Source organism: Leptonychotes weddellii, chromosome 7 (genome assembly GCF_054177405.1).
Source record: "Leptonychotes weddellii isolate Sample4059 chromosome 7, ASM5417740v2, whole genome shotgun sequence".
Classification (NCBI taxonomy): Eukaryota; Metazoa; Chordata; class Mammalia; order Carnivora; family Phocidae; genus Leptonychotes; species Leptonychotes weddellii.
In genome coordinates, this window is record NC_138375.1 from 64,123,298 (window position 1) to 64,139,183 (window position 15,886).

Below are 15,886 nucleotides of genomic sequence, written 5' to 3' on the forward strand. Positions count from 1 at the left end.
TTACTTGTTTTTAATCAAGTAAATTTCTGAAGAGGTCATTGATGAACTGGTAAAAACAGTGCTTTCTCAAATATTTTAATGTATTATTTAAGAGTAGTCTAATTTAGTCAGTTAATATAAGGAAATACCTTTCTGAACTTAAACTTGATATTATTTACATTCAGTTTGTGATATAGTCTCTGGTGTATTTTCATGTTACTTTAGATATTTTGATTAAATGTATAATATCTATATGTTGGTCCCTTACAGTTTGCATCTTTCATTTATAAATGATACTTATAAAGAAGTCTTTTCTTAGTTTTGATTTATAGCAATTGTAGCAATTTCTGTGACCTGATGTACAGGTTTGAAAAGTTCCTCTTCTAGGTGATAGAGGTAGTTGGTTAGGAATAGCTAAATAATTACCAGTTTGGTATGGAAGTAAGTGAATTTTAAGCTTACCAAATGACTTTATGTTTTACTTATCAGTTTATCAGTGTCATTAGTAATATACTAAATCCAACCATTGCCGTTTTTCATAGGGATAAAGTGATTGAGCTAAATTTCTCTGATTGCTAGATATACTATTGATTTAAAAACAGCTTTTGGGGGCGAGAAAAATTGTATTAAATATTTATATTGATTTTTAAGACTTCCTGTGATTCCAGAGCTACTAATTTGCAGAAAAGCATCTTTTTTCCCCCCAGTGTAGTTCATTAGGTTGGTTTGTAAGTAAGTATTGGTCTGATATACAAGTTTTGGTGAAATCAAATCAAACAGCAAATTTACTTGACTACAGGTGGATTTTTCTCAAGTTTCTATTTTTTAATATGTAGTCCTTGTAAAATAAAAATATTCATATTACCTTCATGTTTTTGGTAATCCTTTGGAAATATGGTTGATTATACCTAAGAATACTCAGTATTCAGAATGGTTAATGATTTGCAAATATATTGAGTGAGCTCATTAATATCATTGGAGAGCAAATTAGCACATTTCAACTTTGATTACAACAGATTTTTTTCCCTCTTGAGCAAGTTATGATCAATCCCATTTACAAGAATGTAGGATATACGTTTAATTTTTGTACCAGTATTCATTTTTAGCAGATTTTTCAATCCAACTGGAAAGCTCATGCATATTTGTGTGTGTGTGTGTGTGTGTGTATGCATACATACATATATTTGTATAAGTATATATTTATAAGATAAGGTTGCTGAAGTGACTTCAGATTAATGTAATTGGAATTTAAAAGGGAGATCATTTTTTTCCCTTCTTTATACTGATGAACTATGCTTTTCTTGCTCTATAAAGGAGTCCAAGAGGTTCATTTAGTGAGTGTTGATTCATTTTTTCTCTCCAAAATATATCTTGGTGAGATTGCTTATAAAGGATAAATGCATTGGCAAAAAGCATTTAGGGTTGTAGTTTGAGAAGCTACACATAGTTCCTTCCATTGAGGTTTATTCAGTGTTTTGTAATGTGAGGTACACCTGAAGAAGCAAAACAGTGTGCCCTTGCATGCTTTTTAAAAGAAGTATCACATAGTTTTCTAAACATATAATGGTATTGTTCCTTGTTTTTTCTCAATGTAGACCAGTCACTTGGATGATTTAATGGAAAAAAGTTATCACATGGTTTATAGCAGTCATTAAATACATTGATTTATGATATTTGGGAGAATAGAAGCTAACCTTACAGGTAGAGATTGAAGGTGGAGTGACATTTTATGCCCTAGAAAATGATATGAAAGCTTGGAAATAAATGATGCTGTAGTTTCAGTTGGTATAATTCTGTAAAATATGTTCTCTTTGGTTTCTTTATGGTTAGTAGCTACATGGATCAATTAAATTTTTTTATAAACCCTTGGGGCACCTGGGTGGCTCAGTCAGTTAAGTGTCTGCCTTCAGTTTGGGTCATGATCTCGGGGTCCTGGGATCGAGCCCTGCATCGCGTTCCCTGCTCAGTGAGGAGTCTGCCTCTCCCTCTCCCTCTGCTCCTCCCCCTGCTTGTGCTCTCTCCCTTTCACTCACTCACTCTCTCAAATAAATTAAAAAAACTTTAAAAAAATAATTTTTTAAAGCCCAATATCATACTATTCACTCATTTATTTTTAAGCATTTCTTGAGTACTAATTATAATACACAGCACTGTGCTTCTAGACCCATTTTTGGGGGGTCATGCCAGCCCATTTTATAGTAACTTTTAAGTAATATGAGAAGTGTCTTTGTATCTTGTATTTACCTTGAAAGAACCTGCTGCAGAGGAAAGTAATACCCCTTGTCAAAGCCATTGCTCCAGGGCCTGTACTCTTAACCTTTCATATGTTGAATATTACATTGTAAGACTAAGAATTTGAAAATTATGGCATCTAGATAATATTTTATTTGCTAATAATCATAACCCTTGTTTTTTATCTTACCTAATTAAGATGAAATATTTTGAAGGTTAAAATTAAAGGAGCTTTTATTATATAGTATAAAACATGTATTCATTACAATGGCTTGTTCTGCTAGTTTTTTTTTTAAGATTTTATTTCTTTATTCGACAGAGAGAGAGCACAAGCAGGGGGAGCTGCAGGCAGGGGGAGAGTGAGAAGCAGATTCCTCGCTGAGCAGGGAGCCTGATGTAGGGCTCGATCCCAGAACCCCGGGATCACAACCTGAGCCGAAGGCAGATGATTGACTGAGCTACCCAGGTGCCCCTCTGTTAGTTTTTTTAATTTAAAAATTTATTTTTTATTTTATTCATTTTTAAAGATTTATTTCTTTCAGACAGAGAGAGCAAGAGAGAGAGCATGGGGGGAGGGGCAGAGGGAGAAGCAGACTCCCCGCTGAGCAGGGATCCCGCTGTGGGACTCTATCCCAGAATCCTGGGATCATGACCTGAGCTGAAGGCAGATGCTTAACTGACTGAGCCACCCAGGCGCCCCTTTAAATTTTTTTTAAATTGAAGTTTTGTTAGTTGTTTAAAAAGATATTTTGCTTTAAAAAGATTTTGTTTATTTATGTAAGCGAGAGAGAATGTGAGAGAGATCATGAGCAAGGGGGAAGGGTAGAGGGAGAAACAGACTCCCTGCTGAGCAGGGATTCCCACTATGGGACTCTATCCCAGGACCCTGGGATCATGACCTGAGCTGAAGATAGATGCTTAAAGGACTGAGCCACCCAGGTGCCCAGGATATTTTGCCTTTTTTTTTTTTTTTTAAGATTTTATTTATTTATTTGACAAATAGAGACACAGCGAGAGAGGGAACACAAACAGGGGGAGTGGGAGAGGGAAAAGCAGGCTTCCCGCCGAGCAGGGAGCCCGACATGGGGCTCGATCCCAGCATGACCTAAGCTGAAGGCAGACGCTTAACGACTGAGCCACCCAGGCGCCCTGATATTTTGTTTTTAAAGAAAAACTTGTTTCATTGAGCCACAGTAGTACTTGGATAATATAAGGTTGCAATACTTAAAGAATTAAATATAATGAATTGAGTTTTGGCATTATTCCATTGAGTTAATGTTTTAATTATTAGGATATTTATAAGGACATTGTTAACTATATCACATAGAACCCTCCCCTATGAGAACTTTCAGTTAAATATTCCCCTTGGTCATAGTACTAGTGAAAACTAGGCTTCTGAGCAGTTGTTTTCCTTTATTATTTTATTTTTTATTTTTTTAAAGATTTTATTTATTTATTTGAGAGAGAGAGAATGAGAGACAGAGAGCACGAGAGGGAAGAGGGCAGAGGGAGAAGCAGACCCCCTGCTGAGCAGGGAGCCCGATGCGGGACTCGATCCCGGGACTCCAGGATCATGACCTGAGCCGAAGGCAGTCGCTTAACCAACTGAGCCACCCAGGCGCCCCCTTTATTATTTTATTACTGTGAATTTTATAAAAGACATTTTGGTTTACTTTCCATCTCTACTTTGGCATCTTAGAAATCAAGAAACAAATTAGTAATTAGTAATTCATCTAGGGCAAAACATTCAGGACTTTTGTCCTTTTTTTATAGACTAACTTTTATTTTTAACCCTTATTTTCCATTGCCTCAGTTTTTATTTCTACCTTTTTTTCTTGTAGGGTTAAAGTTTCCATGAACTGCCTCAGTTCCTTTTTGGAAGAGGAGGGATATACCTGAATAACAGAATTACTTACCTAAGCACACTTTTCATGTTAACACTTACCTTCTTTGAATAGGCAATTGTGGTATAATGGGAAAAGCTTTGGAGCTTGAATTAGGAAGATATAGGTTTAAATATTATCTGTATCCCTTAGTTGAGTAACCTTGAGCCAGTGTTTTTGAGGTGGTTTTCTTGTTTGTAGCATGTATAAAAATATTACCTTAGGTAGCTTATGTACAAGTAGTAGCCTCATGTTAATGATCAATAAGATTTTTCCTGTAGTCATTTATCTGTCAAGTTATTGTTAAATATTAAAAGCTGACCATAATTTAAAAAAATATTTGGGGGGCTCCTGGGTGATGCAGTCAGTTAAGCATTGGAGTTTTGATCTCAGCTTAGTCTTGATCTCAGGGTTGTGAGTTCAAGCCTCGCATTGGCTCCATGTTGGACATGTAGCCTACTTAAACAAAACAAAACAAAACAAAACAAAACATTTGGGAGGATTCTACAAAATACTGAGAAATAACCCTGTAACCCAGCAATTGCACTACTAGGTATTTACCCAAAGGTTACAAATGTAGTGATCCGAAGGGCCACCTGCACCCCAATGTTTATAGCAGCAATGTCCACAAATAGCCAAAATATAGAAAGACCCCAGATGTCCATCAACAGATGAATGGATAAAGAAGATGTGACACACACACACACACACACACACACACACACACACACAATGGAATATTACTCAGCCATCAAAAAAAGAAATCTTACATTTGCAACGACATGGATGGACCTAGAGCATATTAGACTAAGCAAAATAAGTCAGTAGGAGAAAGACAATTATCATTATTTCACTCATATGTGGAATTTAAGAAACAGAACAGGATCATAGGGGAAGGGAGGGAAAAATAAGACAAAATCAGAGATGGAAACAAGCCATAAGGGACTCTTAATTATAGGAAACAATCTGAGGGTGGCTGGAGGGGATGTGGGGGGATTGGGGTAACTGGGTAATGGGCATTAAGGAGGGCACATGATGTAATGAGCCCTGGGTATTGTATGCAACTGATGAATCACTGAACTCTACCTCTGAAACAAATAAAACACTGGATGTTAATTAATTGAATTTAAATAAAATAATATTGAGAAATATAAGAAAAGAGGCCTAAATAACCCTGTCATAAAACAATACATGTGCATGGTTGTGAAATTCTAATAATATAGAAAAGTAGAAAATGAAAAGTGAAAGTCTTTGCTAATCGTTCTGGTAATTATTTCCAAACAACTTAACTTTTAATGAATATACCAATATGTATGCATATATCATTATTTAAAAAATTTATACTACATATTCTGTTCTACAATACTTCATTATTGCTGGATACTTAGGGTCTTTTTTTCCCCCATAACAAATGATAAAGCCGGAAATTTCAGGTTTTCTATTTTCCTATGGGCCCCCTCCTTTTTAAGTTTTTTATTTATTTGAAAGAGAGAGCACATGCTTTTGAGAGAGAGCAGGGGATAGAGGGAGAAGGAGAGAGAAACTCAAGCAGACTCTCCGCCGGGTATGGAGCCCGACTTGGGGGTCAGTCTCACGACCCTTAGATCATGACCTGAGCTGAAATCAAGATTCAGATGCTTAACCAACTGAGCCATCCAGGTGCCCCACTATATGCCCTTTTTATGATGTGTTGTTGTTAATTTTGATTAAACCAAGAAGAAGCATGTCTTCTCTACATATGGCTTTTAATTTCCATTCATAATGTTTTTGTGGTTTCTTTTAAATAGTGACTCTTTCATCTGCTGGAATTTTCTGAGACCATCAAATAGTTTAACACCTGGAGGCAGAGATAAGAATAAACAAGGTGCTTTAAAAATAATTGATACTCTATACTCAGTCATGTCATTAAGGAATGTATTTTTCTTGCGAAAAGTAACTGATGCTTTCCTTTGGGCCAGGCCAAAGGGACACATTGTGACAGACCTCTTGAGGTTTACTCTTACTAAGAGTTTTGCAGAAAGGCAGCTTTTGCGCCAGACAGATATGGACTCCAATTCTAGCATTACCAGTTTACACGTTGTGGATTCCTTATTAAGCACTTAAATATTTTGGGAGATTGGATTCCCTTGTTTATAATTGGAGATGATACCATCTGTTTTGGTCATTGAGAAAATTAAATGGACTGAGATATAGTATATGTAAATTGCCCAACAAAGCATCTTGGCATCATGAAATAATAGTTTTTTTCATGTTAACTTCCCAACTGCCATATCCCTTCTCTCTCTTCATGACCAAAGAAATTGGGCAGGAAATCATTGCTAGAGCTTTGCTGGTAGTGAATACTTCTGTTACTGAACAGCTTGGCAAGGAGGAGAGGTAACTGCTTTATGTATTTGAGAAGAGTTCAGTGAGCCTTTCATCTTGGGGTGAATTCTGCAAGAATCATCTTTAACCATTAGTGTTTATTTTTTAAAACTCTACCTGTCCTTTTTACTGGTTTTGTATTTTGTATTCCTAGTAACATATACAATTGTTATTCTAGCTGATTTTTTTTTCTTGGGTTCCTATGATTTTCTTTGTCATGAATCCTCATTCTTAGAAGTTAAATTCTCTTACTATTTAATGGGAAATACTGAATTCATTAAGTTATGAGGTACATCATACCATCTATAATTCATTTGATTGCAAGTAACAGAAAACCTCGCTCAACTTGCTCAAATAAGTTTATTGACTCATGACTGAACTGTGTAGAAGTAGTTCAGGCTTTTGGGTTGATTTGATTCAGTGTCTTTTACAGTTTGTTTATGGAACTGGTTCTTTTGACTCTTACTTTCTGCTTTGCTGTCTTCAGTCTCAGTTTGGATCCACTTATAGTTCAGAGATTATTGACAACAATTCCTAAGTACATTTTGTGTGTGTGTGATCATTAATTCCTTTTTATTGCTGAGAATGTTATACTCAATTTGATGTTTGGTACAAAATGTAAACCTACAACAATTTATCCTCTCACCTGTTAATGGATATTTTGGTTGTTTCCAATTTTTTAACTGTTGTACATAAAGCTGTTATGAACATTCATGAACAAGTCTTTGAATGGACAAAGGCTTTCATTTGTCTTTAGTAAATGCCTAGGATTGGTATAACTGGGTTATATAGTAAGGGTTTGTTTAAATTTTACCTTGTGAGAAACTACCAGAGTTCAACGAAGTGGTGTTCTGCTGTTTTATGCTCCTTCCAACAATGTTTGATAGCTCCTCACCAACAGGTGGTAATGTCAGACTTTTTGATTTTAGGTATTCTGATGGGTGTGTGGTGGTACCTTACTGTAATTTTCATTTGCTTTTCCGTGATGTCTGATGATGTTGAACACCTTTTTACGTACATTTTAGCCATTCCTGTCTCTTCTTTTGTGAAGTAGCTGTACAAATATTTTGCCCATCTTTTTTTTTGTTTACAAATTTGGTTTTATCGAGTTATAAGAGTTCTTTATATGTTTTGGATGCAAGTTACTGTATCAAATATATGCACTGTGATTACTTTTTGTCTGTCTTTTCATTTCCTTTCATTTTCTTTTGAAGAGCAGATTTTAATTTTGATGAAGTCAAATTTATCATTTTCCCCTCAATGGTAAGTGCTTGGTGTCTTGTGTAAACTCTTTGCCTAGTGTCAGCTGTTTTTTTCTCTATTATTGTGTACTGTGCTGCTCCACTAGGGTGTGAACTCAGTAGGAGTAGGGAGCTTCTCTGCCTTATTCACTGATGTATCCTCTGCCTAGAAGATTGCCAGGCACATGATAGTTGCTCTAAAGTAATTTTTGAATGAGTGAATTTTTTTGGTCTCATAAATTAAAAAATTTTAGCCATTATGTCTTACTCTCTTCTGTCTTCTGTATTTCACTCATGGTTAGACTGTCTTGTTTCCTTTAACTGATATCTTGCTTTTCTAGTCCAACTGCTAACTCTTTAGTCCTAGCCCCTTTGTTTTTGTGTGAATTGTGGTATCTCATTATGCTTGTCAGATGTCACCCTTTCCCCCTTGGGTTTACCTATAAATAAATTCCAAACAAATCAATAAGATATTTTACTCTGTTTCTCAGTGCTAATACTTTCTTGCTAAAGAACCAATTAAAGCTCTATTATAGATGGAAAGTTGTAGAAGTTGCTATCTTAGTAATTCTCTTTTCCTTTGTTCTTATTTTTCATAGTTTTTCAAAACCTTTGTTTATTCTTCTCTTTCCTGGAATACTGTCCCTTTCCCTCCTATCAAAATAAATCCCAGGTATTCTTAGGTCTTTTCACTTCCTTTTAAGATCTGGTTTTTGCCTATCATCTTGCTGAGTATTGCTCAGTATTATATTTTTGCCTGTCTGTATTCTTTCTTTCTTGAGGTAACAGTTGATGCATTCTGCTTCTTTTGTAGGGTTTGATTACAAGGTGTTACTTTTTGGTTGATCACTCCTTTTGTTCTGTGACTGAATTTGATGGTGGCACTGAATGGGAAGGTAGAACCTTTATATCAGTTTTTCACCTCTTTAAAAAATTATTTCATTTTTAGTTGTGGTAAAATATGGTAAAATACATATAAAATTTGCCATCTTAACCATTTTTAAGTATGCAGATCACTAGTGTTAAATTAGTTCACGTTGTTATGCAACCAATCTCTAGAATTCTTTTCATCTTGCAAAATCGAGACTTTATACCAATTAAACAATAAGGTTTATTCCTTCTCTCCCAAGCCCCAGGCAGTCACCATTCTACTTTCTGTCTCTATGAACTTGATTCCTCTAGGTACCTCATATAAGTGGAATCATACAATATGTGCCTTCTTTCACTTACCATAATGTCCTCAGAGTTCATCCATGTTGTAGCATGTGTAAGAATTTCTCTCCTTTATAAGGCTAATAATGGTTTATATACCTCATTATGTTTATCCATTCAATAATCAATGGACACTTGGGTTGCTTCCATGCTTTAGTCATCGTGAGTAGTGCTTCTATGAATATGGATGTACAGATATCTTTTCAAGAGCCCTACTCTCAATTCTTTTGGGTATATAACCAGAAGTGGTATTGCTGGATCATATGGTAAATTCTATTTTTAATTTTTTGAGGAACTGCCATACTCTTTTCCACAGTGGCTGCACCATTTTCATTTCCACCAACAGTGCAGAAGAGTACCAGTTTACCTGCATTCTTGCCAACATTGTTATTTTTGATAGTAGCCATCCTAATGGGTGTGAAATGTCATCTTATTGTGATTTTGATTTGTATTTCCCTCATGATTAGTGATGTTAAGCTTCTTTTCATGTGCTTGTTGGCTACTTGTATATCTTTGGAGAAATGTCTATTCAAGTCCTTTGTCCACTTTTAAATTGGGTTATTTTGTTGCTGTTGTTGAGTTCTATGAGTTCCTTTGTATATTCTGGATATTGACCCCTTATTAGATATATATATGGTTCACAAAAACTTTCTCCCATTCTGTAGGTTGACTTTTCACTTTGTTGATCACATATTTCAATGTGCAGACATTTTTAAATTTTGATATAGTTCAGTTTATCTCTTTTTACTTTCATTGCCTGTACTTTTCGGTGTCACATCCAAGAATTATTGCTAAATCCATTGTCATGAAGTTTTTCCCCTATGTTTTTTTTTTCAAAGAGTAAAACTCTTTTTTATAGTTTTATCTCTATGTTTTAGGTCTTTGATCCATTTTGAGTTAATTTTTATATATGGTGTAAGGTAAGGGTCCAGCTTCATTTTTTTCGCATGAATATCCAGTTTTCCCAGCACCATTGGTTAAATAGATTTCTCCATTGAATGGTCTTACCACCCTTGTTTTGAAAATCATTTAACTTATACATATGAGGATTTATTTCTGGGCTCTGTATTCTGTTCGTCTATATGTCTTTATGCCAGTACCACACTTTTGATCACTGTAGCTTTATAATAAGTTTTGAAATCAGGAAGTGTCAGACCTTCAACTTTGTTCTTTTTCAAGATGGTTTTGACTATTCAGGGTTCCTTGAGATTTCTTATGCATTTTAAGATAGATTTTTTTTTTAAATTTCTGCAGAAAGTGCCATTGGGATTTTGATAGGGATTATTTAAATCTCTAGCTCAGTTTGGGTGGTAGTGACATTTTAACAGTATTGAATCTTTCAATCCATGAACATGGACTATCTTTCCATTTATTTATATATTTAATTTTTTTAAACAATATTTTGTAGTTTTCAGTATACAGGTCTTTGACCTCCTTGGTTAAGTTTATTTTTAAATAACTTATTCTTTTAGATGCTATTGTATGTGGATTGTTTTCTTATTTTGTTCATTGTTAGTGTAGAGAAATACAACTGATTTTTGTATGTTGGTTTTGTGTTCTCTAACTTTGCTGAATTCCTTTATTTGAACAGTTTTGGTGTAATCTTTAGGGTATTTTATATATAAGATCATATAATCTATGAACAGGGATAATTTTACTTCTACCTTTCCTATTTGGATGCTCCCCCCACCCCAATTGCTCTGGTTGTGACTTCCACTATATTGAATAGAAGTGGCAGAAAATGGCATCCTTGCTTTGTTCCTTATCTTAGAAGAAAAGCTTTTACTCTTTCAACATTGAATGTGATGTTAGCTGTGGGCCCTTTCTATCAGCTTTTATTGAAAAGTACTAGTCACATTCATTGTAGAGTATACTTTTTTCTAGCTATAAACGAATCATGCTATATTGGCATTAAGTAAAGTTTTGGGGGTTTGTCTTTTTTATTTTTGCAGGAGGCTTGCATACAGTAAGTTTCCAAGTAATATTTTTAATGACTGTATAGGTGTTGATATGGCCCTTGCTATTTCATTACTCTCTTTGGAAACATCTATTAAATAATTGATGGCAGTATTACAAATGATTTAAGACAGCTGAAGTAGTGGTTTTTCCTACTCACATCTAGCAAAGTCAGCACTTTTTGGAAAGGTTACTGGTTTGAAAGGTATTTACACAAAGTATTTTACACATAGGATAGCATGCTAGTTACACAAGTTAAATTACTATGTGTATTGTACTTTTATTTTCTTTACTTCACATATCTCTCAAAACAGATGCATAATATCTCATTTTTTACTCTTCTATAACTGATATAGTAGTTTATTATTTGGAGGTGGCATAATTCAGCACGTGATTGTTGGATACTTAGGTTATATCCACTCTTGCTATTACAAGAATTGTCAGGTCATTTACACATATATTATTTTGTACAAAATGTAAGTGTATTTGTCGAGAGATTCTGAGAGTGGGATTGTTAGGTCAGGGGGTACAGACACCTGTGATTTTGGTAGATATTGTCAGATTTTCCTCCTTAGGGGTTGTGTTGTTTTGTGTTCCTATAAGTAGTGGAAATGGATTTAGAGTGCTTGTTTCCCACAGCGTTGCCTGTAGTGTGTTGTCAGTGTATTAGATTTTTGCCATTTTGATTAGCAAGAAATGGTATCTGATTTAGTTTTAATTTTTATTTCCTCCTTTATATAAGTGTGATTGGGCATCTTTTCATACATTTAAAAACCATTGGGATTTCCTTTTCTGTGATTATTCATCGATGGCTCATTTTGCTACCAAGTTGCTGATCTTTCTCTTATGTGTTCCTGAGCACTTTTTATTTATTCAAGATTCTAGTTTCTTGAATGTGATTGGAGTTCTAAATATTTTTTCCCAGTTTGTCATTTGGCTGTAGCCCACTTTTGCCACATATAAGTTTTTTTGTTTGCTTTTTTTTTTTAAATTTATCACCTTTTCCTTTTCTGGCCTCTGAAGTTTGTTATATAGTTAGAAAGGCAGAAGCAGGACTTTATGAATGGACTGGAATAGCCTCAGGTAATAAGAACATTAGCAACATGAATTGTACAACTTGTGTGGCAGAGACATTGGAACATTTTTAGTACAATAGAATGCAGTTGCACTTTTATATAATAGCGTTCAACATCAGTCTGCGTTTCGGTGAATCAGAGGCCATTTTTTTTTTTTTTAAAGATTTTATTTATTTATTTGAGACAGAGAGAATGAGATACAGAGAGCATGAGAGGGAGGAGGGTCAGAGGGAGAAGCAGACTCCCTGCCGAGCAGGGAGCCTGATGCGGGACTCTATCCTGGGACTCCAGGATCATGACCTGAGCCAAAGGCAGTCGCTTAACCAACTGAGCCACCCAGGCGCCCTCAGAGGCCATTTTTTTATGTGAAATAAGTGTGGAAAGGATGTGTACCCATTCTTTCAAATCTGCACCAATAAAAGACACACTTAATTTGGTCAGCATTTGGGAAGAAGCCCCTTTCTCCACTCTTCTGTCCTCAAAGAAGACACAGAATGAATATTTTAAAACTTGTGAATATATCTCTGGTTGGAGTCACTTTGATAGCAATTTCTTATAATTCAGTGCCATACCAATTCAATAATTAAAGATTTTAACTGTGCGTATTGCTATAGAATTAAACATATAACACAACAAATGCATATATGCCATATGATAGGTAAGTAGTAGTAATAATATAATATTTTTATAAGCAACAATTGTAGGCAACATCAAAATTATTCTCATTAGATACGTTATTGAATACATACCCTTAGGACATCCGTGCTAGGTAAACTAGTTGGTCATCATTTATTTAATTTTAGATATTTGTCATAAAGCTTTGTTTGCAGATAGGCATTAAACTGTGCTTTTCCTTTAAATAAATTTGTATGATTGTTCTGAAATTAAAATCAGCATTCTCTGTAAATTGTTAAGAGTTAATCTGTTTTTAAAAACACTGAAAGTAGCCAACTCAAATATGGTATGTCAAAAATAAAGTTTTTAAAGGCTTTGGGAATTACTTTAGTTACTTGTTTTTTTTTAGTTGCAAATCTGGGGTTTTCATTTTTGAATAATCAAGCAATTACATATTTAGTAATTGATACTCTTATTAGTTGGAGCAAAAATGTGTGGGAAGCAGAAAACAGTTTAGCCTTCCCTCAGATGTTTAAATAAAAGTGATTAAATAAAATTAAAAATTGTCAAGACATTTAGAGTCCTAGCTTATAAAGATTTTATTTGAAACATTTTTGTGTTCAATAAACTTGTGAAAAGAGATTGAATTGTTATAGCCCAATTATGTTTTTAGTTCTCTTTTCTAGACAAGAGAGAGGACACCAAAAAAAATTTTGGATGCTTTCCAAGAGCTCTATGTGTGTGCACGAGAAGTTATAATCACTTGATTCGAGTCTGAGTTTTATTGGACAGGCTTGTCTGGTGGGTTAAACCCCTCATCCTCTCCCCAGTGATAACTGGCTTGTTTTTCTTCCCTTAAAAACAGTAAGAATCTGTTTCTTATAGCTATCACAGACCTAGTGTGACATAGGTCACTTTGACTTCATATGCTGCTGGCTTAAAGAAAGAATGAAATATGAAAAGACAAAAATAAAGAAGGGCGTAAAAGAGAAGGTAAGGAAAGGAATAATGTTCAAGGCAAAGGAATAGGAGAACACTGAGGATTAAAAATGATGAAATAAGTTGAAAGTAGTAAGAGATAAGTATACAGTGCTAAATGAAGAAAGATCTCATTATCATCTTAGAAAATGCTTTTTCAGCTAAGAGAATGGATTTTTTTTAAAAAGAATATATCAAAATTGAGTGTTTTTTATGATGTATAAATAATATTCAAGGCCAATAGATCACTTTTGGATCTTAGGAAACAATTTTAGGTCATGTTTGATAAACTTATTTTTTGCTGCACACATTTCAGACATACTTATTTGAGGAAAAATATTGCTGTTCACTTTTTGGTGGTGTCTAGCCTAGACTCTAGAGGTAATTATTCTACTTTGTGTGGTAATAGTTACACATTTACAAATAACTAATTTAAAAAGTGAAAGTTATCAAAAACTTTAAATTATATTGTTCTTCTGAGAGATAATTTTATCCAACTAAAATAATTTTCGATTATTGATTTTTGTCTATTTAAAATATATTCTTAGGGGTGTTTATAAGTATTTTCAAAATTATTTTGCATATAAGAAATACTAATTTAATGCTGCTATGAAAACACTGAAATGTTATTTCAAATGTCTTATAAGTAAATTCTGTTGAAAAAAATTAAGTAATTCAAGTTGTCTCATTGTTAATACTTTTTGCATTGCAGTACACAGTTAAAATTCATTAGATACAACCTCCCATAATGGCGGTTGTTTGTTCTAATCAAATTGGGAATGCTTTAATCCAAGAAATATGATGCTTAATTTTGTTTTACTATAGGAGTAATGCAACATTGATAATTTTCCTATCTAGGAAAATTTCATAGAAAGTACATATTAATGTATTTAAAAATGTCTTAGTGGGAATGATGTTTTTTCCTCTCTGTTACTATCTCTGCCCATTCTGCACTTAGAATGATCAGTTTCAAGAATAGGATTGGTTGTGTAATTTAACACTATTATGTAGAAGAAAAATTTAAGTAGAATGGCTTATTTAAAATACTTGCTTTGTTGTCTGTATGTGTAGAATAAAACCATTGGAAGGCAGCACTGTTTGTTGCCACCTTGTGTCTTTTAGGGGGAGTAGACAAAGCAGAACGTTCCACCTGTGTCAAATCAAGCATAGTCAGTCATGGTTGGGTTTGGCCTTGTTTTGGGGGTGTGCTATAACTTATTTTTTAAATGAATATTTAATTTCTTTTGTGATTTTCAAAACAGTAATGTTAAAAACCTTTTAATAATTAATTGCAGTTGTCCTATCATAAATATAATGGATGTTAGGCAGTTGTTTTCATAACCATTACTTGTTTGACTTATGATTTTAATGCTGTGGATGGGAATGTTAAACATTTCACTCTGAGAGGAGTTGTATTATATCTTTACCTTGTGTGCTGTTGACATGTACTCCGATTCTAAGTCTCACAAGCCTGTAATATTGGGCTACTGTTTTCTGTTTATGATTGCATACAATACCCAGAAGAGCTGAATTAAATACAGTTTTGATGAGGAGGACCTAAAATAAAACCTATTTGAAAATATCATATACAAATAGTAAAAGATACTAAATGCTATCAGTCTTATTTAAAACCAGTTTCACTTCTTGCCTCAGAAATTTCAGGGCCTCTTTGCATGTTGGTTATTGAGGAACACTTTTTTCTATATACTTTTTTTTTGTTTTAAGCAATATTGGATTATTTGGGATTTATTTAAAAATAAAAATAGAAATAAAAATGATTGCAAAAATATTAACACATAGCACCATGTAAGGTGTATAATAGGAGATTAATAAATACTTTTGCTTGATATTTGTGCAACTTACTGTTTCATTAAAGACATAGGAAGGGTGAAAACCTGCTAAAACATTAAGTTACTGGATGTGGTATAGTTCTCTTTTTGAGTGTGATTTGTGGGTATATAACTCATTACTATTATTTTAAAATAAATTAGTTGAAAATGATTAAGAATACAATACATCTTTTTGTTGTGTGTGTGGGTCTTCTATCTTAGAGAACCTAGCGTCCATCTGTTAGAAAGGAAAAACGTTCACACTCTTTATGGCTGTCTCTTAGTATGTTAGTTTATTGTATGTACAGGCATTGAAATGTTTTGTGAACTGTTTCATAAAAGTCATTTTAGGCTAGAACCATGTATTTAATTTTATTATTTAATGATATATTAAGGATTTTATTTTGACAAATACAGTTCCAATAAAAACAGTTAAGTTTTATGTGGTTATTTGCTGATACATAGACTGGATAGATAGGATGCATACATAAAATGCTTTTGCATTTAAATCACTGGATTTG

The 15,886-nt window shown here is 33.9% G+C and overlaps 1 protein-coding gene and 1 long non-coding RNA gene across 5 annotated transcripts in view; both read left to right on the top strand.

Annotated features, from left to right (window-relative positions):
- Positions 1-15,886, top strand: part of FBXL17 (F-box and leucine rich repeat protein 17) — a 459,233-nt gene that overhangs the window by 58,204 nt on the left and 385,143 nt on the right. The gene's annotated exons all lie outside the window — the stretch shown is intronic.
- On the top strand, positions 12-15,072 carry LOC145722631 (uncharacterized). The gene is made up of 2 exons (XR_014147026.1): positions 12-12,084; positions 12,296-15,072. It is a non-coding gene; the product is annotated as an uncharacterized LOC145722631 (long non-coding RNA).